The sequence below is a fragment of the Heloderma suspectum genome, chromosome 17 (genome assembly GCF_057233095.1).
Source record: "Heloderma suspectum isolate Gila_16-S chromosome 17, 16-S_ref, whole genome shotgun sequence".
Taxonomy (NCBI): domain Eukaryota; kingdom Metazoa; phylum Chordata; class Lepidosauria; order Squamata; family Helodermatidae; genus Heloderma; species Heloderma suspectum.
The window spans coordinates 6693528-6701610 of record NC_139474.1 but is presented as its reverse complement, the minus strand read 5'-3'; positions in this window follow the sequence as shown (position 1 = coordinate 6701610).

The window sequence follows — 8083 nt, the reverse complement described above, 5'->3', positions numbered from 1 at the left end:
TGCGATCCTTACAACAACCTTGCAAGGGAGGCAGGTATGATTATCCCTATATTGCACACTATTGGTGGCGGCGGGGAAGGGGTTGATGCCAAGAGAGATTGGAGCGGGGTGGAGCGGGGGAGAACTGCTGAGTTCTGAGTTGATTGCAGTGCTGACATTCGAATCCAGGGCTTCCCGATTGGTAGCACACAGCGCAATGCCGTGCATGTTTACTCAGCGCGTGTTTACTCCAACTGCACTGCGTGTTTACAATACACCGCATGTTTACCCCAGCTGGGTTTGATGGGCTTACTCCCAGGTAAGTGCAGGTAGGATTGGCACATCCCCAATCATTGAGTCACTGTGCTACACCAGCAAGCAAAGGTGAAAGAATCATGTGTTTTAATGTTTTAAAAATAGTGCTTCCAAGCATGTACAGAGTTCAGTGCTGGATCCTCATCCACTTTCTCCTCCTTGCTACTTCTTACTTGACAGGCAGAGAGCCAGGGAGCAAGGAGGCTGCGGCATCTACTTCTCCTTCTCGCCACCACCGTTGTCCAGGCCAGACCAGGTGAACAAGCAGGCTGCAATGCTGAAGAGGAGGAGAAAGTCCAGAGGGCTCTTGTCAGTGGGCCCCTGCTGGGTTGTGGGACCTTGGCAGGTGCCCATGCATGCCCACCTTTGATGCTGGCCCTGGTCATGGGCCTGTGCCCTGGATCTTTTAAGTACCTAGTCATGTGCCTGGTAGCTATAGCCCAGCACTTTGTTTTGAAGCATGCCCAGAAAAAAGTCGGGGGGGGGGGTCCCTGGAAGGAAAGGGGGTGTTTTGCTGGAGTGTGTCTGCGACAGAGAGGTGGTTTGCTTCTTTGTTTTGGCATGATGGTGTTTTGCCTGGGTTTGCTGTGTGTGTGTGTTTCTCTGAGCATCACCAGATAGCTGTCTGTGCAATGGATATTTTGCTGTGCTTTGTGGAGGCAAATCTGTGATTTGTCATTTGTAGTTCAGACCCCACCTCTGCCTACTTTGGTTTCTCAGCCACGTTACCTCTCTGAGCCTCGTCACTTTGCCTTCTGTGAAATGGGCGCTGGAGGAGAAGACGGTGGTTTCAAAAGGGGCTTTCTGCTTTGGGGTTGAGCTCCGCACCTCTGCCTTGCACCTAGGTTCTTGGGCAAGTGACGTTTGTTGCGAACTGCTGAGAGATTTTATTATATTCAGCGGTGTGTGAATGCCACAAATAAAAAAAAACAGTAAACAAAGACTTGTTCTTTTCATCTCACCAGTTGGCCTTCTGGGCACCACGCACAACACGGCCGCCAGTTTGCGGATGGGCAGGTAGCAGCCATTTTGTGAGAGAGCCCACGATGCCCTCTTAAAACGTCCAATGTGCCCACCCACCCAAAAGGCTTGTACACTTTAGAAGTGTGCAAGCATGTCTCCAGGGGGGCTCAGCTCCCACATTGACTGCATTCAGCAGCTATCGGTTAGGACCATTTGTCAGACGTGACTACCAGTGTCTGAATTTCCCAGCCCTGTCCCGCCTGGGCCATTCATCTCCTGCAAGCTTAAGTAACAGAACGAGACACGGTTAAGTTTGGGCCTAGATTCAGATTGCCAGTCATGGCTTGTTCTTCTAGGCCTGGAGCAGGGCCGGCGTCAAGGGTCAGCTTGGTTGGGCAGCGGCCAAGGGCCCACCCCCCAGCAGGGGCCCACTGACAAGAGCCCCCTGGACTTGTTCCTCCTCTTCATTGCAACCTGCTTGTTCACCTGCCTCCTGCTCTGGACCAGACAACGGAGGTGGTGAGAAGGACGAGCAGGAGATGCCACGGGCTCCCTGGCTCTCCGCCTGTCAAGCAAGCAAGCGGTGGCCATGATGAGGAAGAGGAGGAGGAGAGCAGCTGGGGACCATGGCAGTGAGAGGGAGGGGGCCCACTGAAGGTGCCTTGCCCAAGGGCCCTTCAAAGCCTGGAGCCAACCAAGGAGGAAGGCAGCCAAGTCCAATTCAGGGAAGGGGCTTCGATTCATCTTCAGCGGGGCCAGGCGCCCACCGCCGTGGCCACAGATGACCGACGCCTTCAGCTCCGCTGGCCAGCCCCTCTCCTTGCTTCTCCCTTTCATGTCGAGACCTTGGAAGCAGGTGCAGAGACCTTGTGTTTGCGAACAGCTAATCTCCTCGCAGATTCCAGCCGTTCTGTTCTCCCCCCGCCCAGCTTTCCATACACCCCCCCCCACTCCCAGCCAACCTGCGGAGCTATTTATAGCTTAGAGACAAGAGTCCTCTGTTCCCCAGGAATGTCTAGTCTGAGGAGAGAAATAAGGGGAAAGGCTTGCGTGCGTCTCCTCCACAATCCAAGCTTGTCAAACAAAACAAGACAGAGTGTTGGTTTTATTTGTTTTTAATACCAACCGACCCCCACAGAAGAACATCCTTCGCTCAGTCAGGCCAAGGGTCCATCAAGCCCTGCATCTTGTCCCCAGCTGTGGCCAGCACTGGGAAGTGGCCATCTCCTCCACTTTGGTCTTCAGCATCTGGTTCTCGGAGGCACGACGCCTGGCAACAATCGATAGGCCTGTTGTATAAGAACATGAGAACGTCAGAAGAGCCCTGCTGGATCGCACCAGGGTCCATCCAGTCCAGCATTCTGTTCACACGGCGGCCAGCCAGCCTCCCATGGGAAACCCACAAGCAGGACACGAGTGCGACAGCACCCTCCCTCCCATGGTCCCCAGCAACTGGTGCACAGAGGCAGACTGCCTCTGATCCTGGAGGTACCACATAGCCATCAGGACTAGTAGCCATTGCTAGCCTTCTCCTCCGTGAATTTGTCTAACCCCCTTTGAAAGCCAATCCAAATGGTGGCCATCACTACATCCTGTGGAAGCGAATTCCATAGTTTCACTAAGCGCTGTGTGAAGACGTCCTGCCTTTGATTTGTCCTAAATCTCCCATCGTTCAGTTCCATGGGAGGACCCCACTGGGCTCTAGTATTTTGAGAGAGGGAGAAGAATGTCTCCCTAGCCACATTCTCCACACCAAGCATAATTTTGTAGACCTCTATCAAGTCCCCCCTTCCCCACCTTTTTTCCAAGCTAAACAATCCCAGCTGTTTTCACCTTCCCTCATAGGGAAGATGCTCCAGCCCCTTGATCAGTTTAGTTGCCCCTTTCTGCTCTTTTTCCAACTCTTGTTGTTGTTCAGTCGTTCAGTCGTGTCCGACTCTTCGTGACCCCATGGACCATAGCACGCCAGGCCTTCCTGTCCTGCGCTCTCTCCCGGAGCGTGCTCAAGTTCATATTCATTGCATCCGTGATGCTATCTAGCCATCTCATCCTCTGCCATCCCCTTCTCCTTTTGCCTTCAGTCTTTCCCAGCACCAGGGTCTTTTCCAGAGAGTTTTCTCTTCGCATTAGGTGGCCAAAATATTGGAGCTTCAGCTTCATTATCTGTCCTTCCAATGAGCACTCAGGGTTGATTTCCTTTAGGATGGACTGATTTGACCTCCTTGCAGTCCAGGGGACTCGTAAGAGTCTTCTCCAGCACCACAGTTCGAAAGCATAAATTCTTCGGCGCTCAGCCTTCCTTATAGTCCAGCTCTCACAGCCATACATTGCTACTGGGAAAACCATAGCTTTGATTAGACGGACCTTTGTCGGCAAGGTGATGTCTCTGCTTCTTACTATGCTGTCTAGGTTGGCCATAGCTTTCCTCCCAAGGAGCAAGCGTCTTTTAATTTCATGGCTACAGTCACCGTCTGCGGTGATCTTGGAGCCCAAGAAAGTAAAATCTGTCACTTCTTCCATTTCTTCCCCTTCTATATGCCAGGAAGTGATGGGTCCAGATGCCATGATCTTAGTTTTTTTAATGTTGAGTTTCAAACCAGCTTTTGCACTCTCCTCTTTCACCCTCAACAAGAGGCTCTTGAGATCCTCTTCGCTTTCTGCCATTAGGGTGGTATCGTCTGCATATCGGAGGTTGTTGATAATTCTCCCAGCAATCTTAATTCCGACCTCTGATTCATCCAACCCGGCATTTCTCATGATGTACTCTGCATATAAGTTAAATAAGCAGGGTGACAATATGCAGCCTTGTCGTACTCCTTTCCCAATTTTGAACCAATCGGTTGTTCCATGTCTGGTTCTGACTGTTGCTTCTTGACCCTCGTACAGGTTTCTCAGGAGACAGGTAAGGTGGTCTGGTACTCCCATCACTTTAAGAATTTGCCACAGTTTGTTGTGATCCACACAATCAAAGGCTTTAGCGTAGTCAATGAAGCAGAAATAGACGTTTTTCTGGAATTCTCTTGCTTTCTCCATGATGCAGCGAATGTTGGCAATTTGATCTCTAGTTCCTCTGCCTCTTCGAAACCCAGCTTGTACTTCCGGTAGTTCTCGGTTCGCATACTGCTGAAGCCTAGCTTGTAGGATTTTGAGCATCACCTTGCTGGCATGTGAAATGAGCGCAATGGTGCGGTAGTTTGAACACTCTTTGGCGTTGCCCTTCTTTGGAATTGGAATGTAAACTGACCTTTTCCAGTCTTGTGGCCACTGTTGAGTGTTCCAGATTTGTTGGCATATTGAATGCAGCACTTTAACAGCATCATCTTTTAGGATTTTAAATAGCTCGGCTGGAATACTGTCATCTCCACTAGCTTTGTTGTTACTAATGCGTCCTAAGGCCCACTTGACTTCACTCTCGAGGATGTCCGGCTCAAGTTCAGTGACCGCACTATCATGGCTATCAGGGACATTCAGATCTTTCCTGTATAGTTCTTCTGTGTATTCTTGCCACCTCTTCTTAATCTCATCTGCTTCTGTGAGGTCCCTGCCTTCTTTGTCCTTTATCATGCCCGTCTTTGCACAAAACGTTCCCTTGAGATCTCCAATTTTCTTGAAGAGATCTCTAGTCTTTCCCATTCTGTTGTTTTCCTCAATTTCTTTGCATTGTTCATTTAAGAAGGCCTTCTTGTCTCTCCTTGCTATTCTCTGGAACTCTGCATTCAGTTGGGTATATCTTCCCCTTTCTCCCTTGCTTTTCGCTTCCCTTCTTTCGTGAGCTACTTGTAAAGCCTCATCAGACAGCCACTTGGCTTTCTTGCATTTCTTTTTCTTTGGGACGGATTTCGTTGCTGCCTCCTGAACAATGTTACGGACCTCCGTCCATAGTTCCTCAGGCACTCTGTCTATCAGGTCTAATCCCTGAAATCTATTCCTCACCTCCACTGTATATTCATCAGGGATATGATTTAGGTCATGCCTGAATGGTTTAGTGGTTTTCCCGACGTTCTTCAATTTAAGCCGAAATTTTGCAAGAAGCAGCTCATGATCTGAGCCACAGTCAGCTCCAGGTCTTGTTTTGACTGACTGTATGGAGCTTCTCCATCTTTGGCTGCAAAGGACATAATCAATCTGATTTCGATATTGACCATCTGGTGACGTCCATGTGTAGAGTCGCCTCTTGTGCTGTTGGAAAAGAGTGTTTGCTATGATCAGCATGTTCTCTTGGCAAAACTCTATTAGCTTTTGTCCTGCTTCATTTTTTACACCAAGGCCATGCCTGCCTGTTATCCCGGTGGTTTCTTGACTTCCTACTTTAACATTCCAATCCCCTATGATGAAGAGGACATCTTTTTTTGGTGTTAGTTCTAGAAGGTGTTGTAGGTCTTCATAGAACCGATCAACCTCAGCTTCTTCGGCATCAGTGGTTGGGGCATAGACTTGAATTACTGTGATGTTGAATGGTTTGCCTTGGATTCGTACTGAGATCATTCTATCATTTTTAAGATTGTACCCCAGTACTGCTTTTCCCACCCTTTTGTTGACTATGAGTGCTACTCCATTTCTTCTAAGGGATTCTTGGCCACAATAGTAGATATGATGGTCACCTGAATTAAATTCACCCATGCCTGTCCATTTTAGTTCGCTGATTCCCAAGATGTCGATGTTCAATCTTGCCATCTCATGTTTGACCACCTCCAGCTTACCTTGATTCATTGATCTGACATTCCAGGTTCCTAAACAATATTGTTCTTTACAGCATCGGATTTTCTTTTCACCACCAGACACATCCACAGCTGAGTGTCCTTTCGGCTTTGGCCCAGCCGCTTCACTCTTTCTGGCGCTACTTGGAAATACCCTCTGCTCTTCCCCAGTAGCATATTGGACACCTTCCGACCTGAGGGGCTCATCTTCCAGCGTCATCTCTTTTAGCCTTGTGATACGTTCCATGGGGTTTTCTTGGCAAGAATACTGGAGTGGGTTGCCATTTCCTTCTCCAGTGGACCACATTTTGTCAGAACTCTCCGCCATGACCTGTCCGTCTTGGGTGGCCCTGCACGGCATAGCTTATGGCTTCACTGAGTTACGCAAGCCCCTTCGCCACAACAAGGCAGTGATCCATGAAGGGGTTTTCCAACTCTACAATATCCTTTTTTAGGTGTGGTGACCAGAACCGTACACAGTATTCCAAGTGTAGTCGCCCCATAGATTTGTATGAGGGGAGTACAATCTTGGCAGTTTTATTCTCAATTCCTTTCCTAATTATGCCTAACACAGAGTTTGCCGTTTTCACAGCAGCCGCAGACTGGGCTGACTTTTTCATCAAGCTGTCCACCACAACCCCCAGATCTCTTTCTGCGTCGGTCACCACTAGCTCAGATCCCATCAGCTTATACTTGGAGCTGGGATCTTTTGCTTTACTTGGACGAGTTATTGTTTCAGTCACCTGGGTGGTGTTCCTTGGTCCCACGTGACTTTGCCTTTCCACCTTCTCTTTTCTTTCTCCCCTCAGTTTGAGCTCAGAACCGGTTCAGTACCGGCAGCGTTCAGTCCTGGGTCGTGCCAAGTATTAAGCAAAGAGCACCTCGAGGAGGGCCTTTCCTTCACCGTTGAGCCAGCACAACCCACCTTCAGAACGTCAGAAGAGATTTGGCTTCCAGGGAGACATCTGCTCTGGCATCTCTCTCGTTGGAAATGAAAAACTTTGACCATAAAGGCATGGAGTGTCTGTATTTATCTTCCAGCACTTGTTACATTTCTTAAGAAGAACATCTGTCTCTCCTTCTCTTTTCCTTATCCATTTGTTGTTTAGTAGTCTTTCTGGTAGCAGGAGCCTCACCAGCAAGGCCTAAATTTGAAACCCAGTTAACAGAATATCGGCATTCTGCAGTCTCCTGTCACCAGAAACGAGTCTCGAAATCTTCCTTAATTTAGACTACAATCCTATGCTCACTTACCCAGGAGTAAACCCCATTGAACACAACAGGGCTTATTTCTCAGTAGACCGCAGATCGCAGATATGGTGCAGTCCAACTGTGCCTCCCAAATTTCCGGGCAGAGGTAACAGAAATTAGTATTTAAGGTACTAATTCAGTATTAGAATTTAAGGAACTAAATCCCACTGGATTTAGTAGGTACAATCCACCTGGGAAGTTCTCCCTTACAGGATTCTTTTCAATGGATGTGAGCTCCAAGTGTAGTTTACTCAGTGCTGATTTTTTGTCATGCACTCTGCTTATGCTCAGAAGCCCTTTTCCATCTCTATCATCATCATCATCTATTTCATTTATATCCTGCCTTTTGCTCCAAGGAACCCATGGTGGCTTGCATGATCCTCTTCCTCTCCATTTTGTCCTCACAACAACCCTGTGAGGTAGGTTAGCCTGAGAGTCAGTGACTGTCATCCAGTGAGCGTCATGGCCGAGTGAGGACTAGAACCCGGATCTCCCGAGTCCCAGTCCAACACTTTAACACCACACTGGCTCTCAGAACTGAGCCCCTGGTATTTCAAAGCATGTCCTTCTAATGCCAAATCTTGCCTGGAATCTTGGGTTTTTCAAACTGGGGGGTAGGTTTGGTGGGAGGGACAGAGGGGTCAGGGGGAGAAAGTCTGGCTGTGCCCCCGAGGGCAGAACAAGCTCGCCTCTGATGCTCCTTTGCCAGTTCCTGCCTGTCGGGGGAAGACACCGGCCTGCCTGTGAAAAATGCGAAGGTCATCGTAGCGGTGGGGGAGAGACCGATAAAAGTGGGTTCTCACAGTCCCTCTGCTTGCATCCCCTTGCAAGTGGTGCCCGCCTTCTTGTCCACCCAGTTGCAAAGCCCACACCCCTTT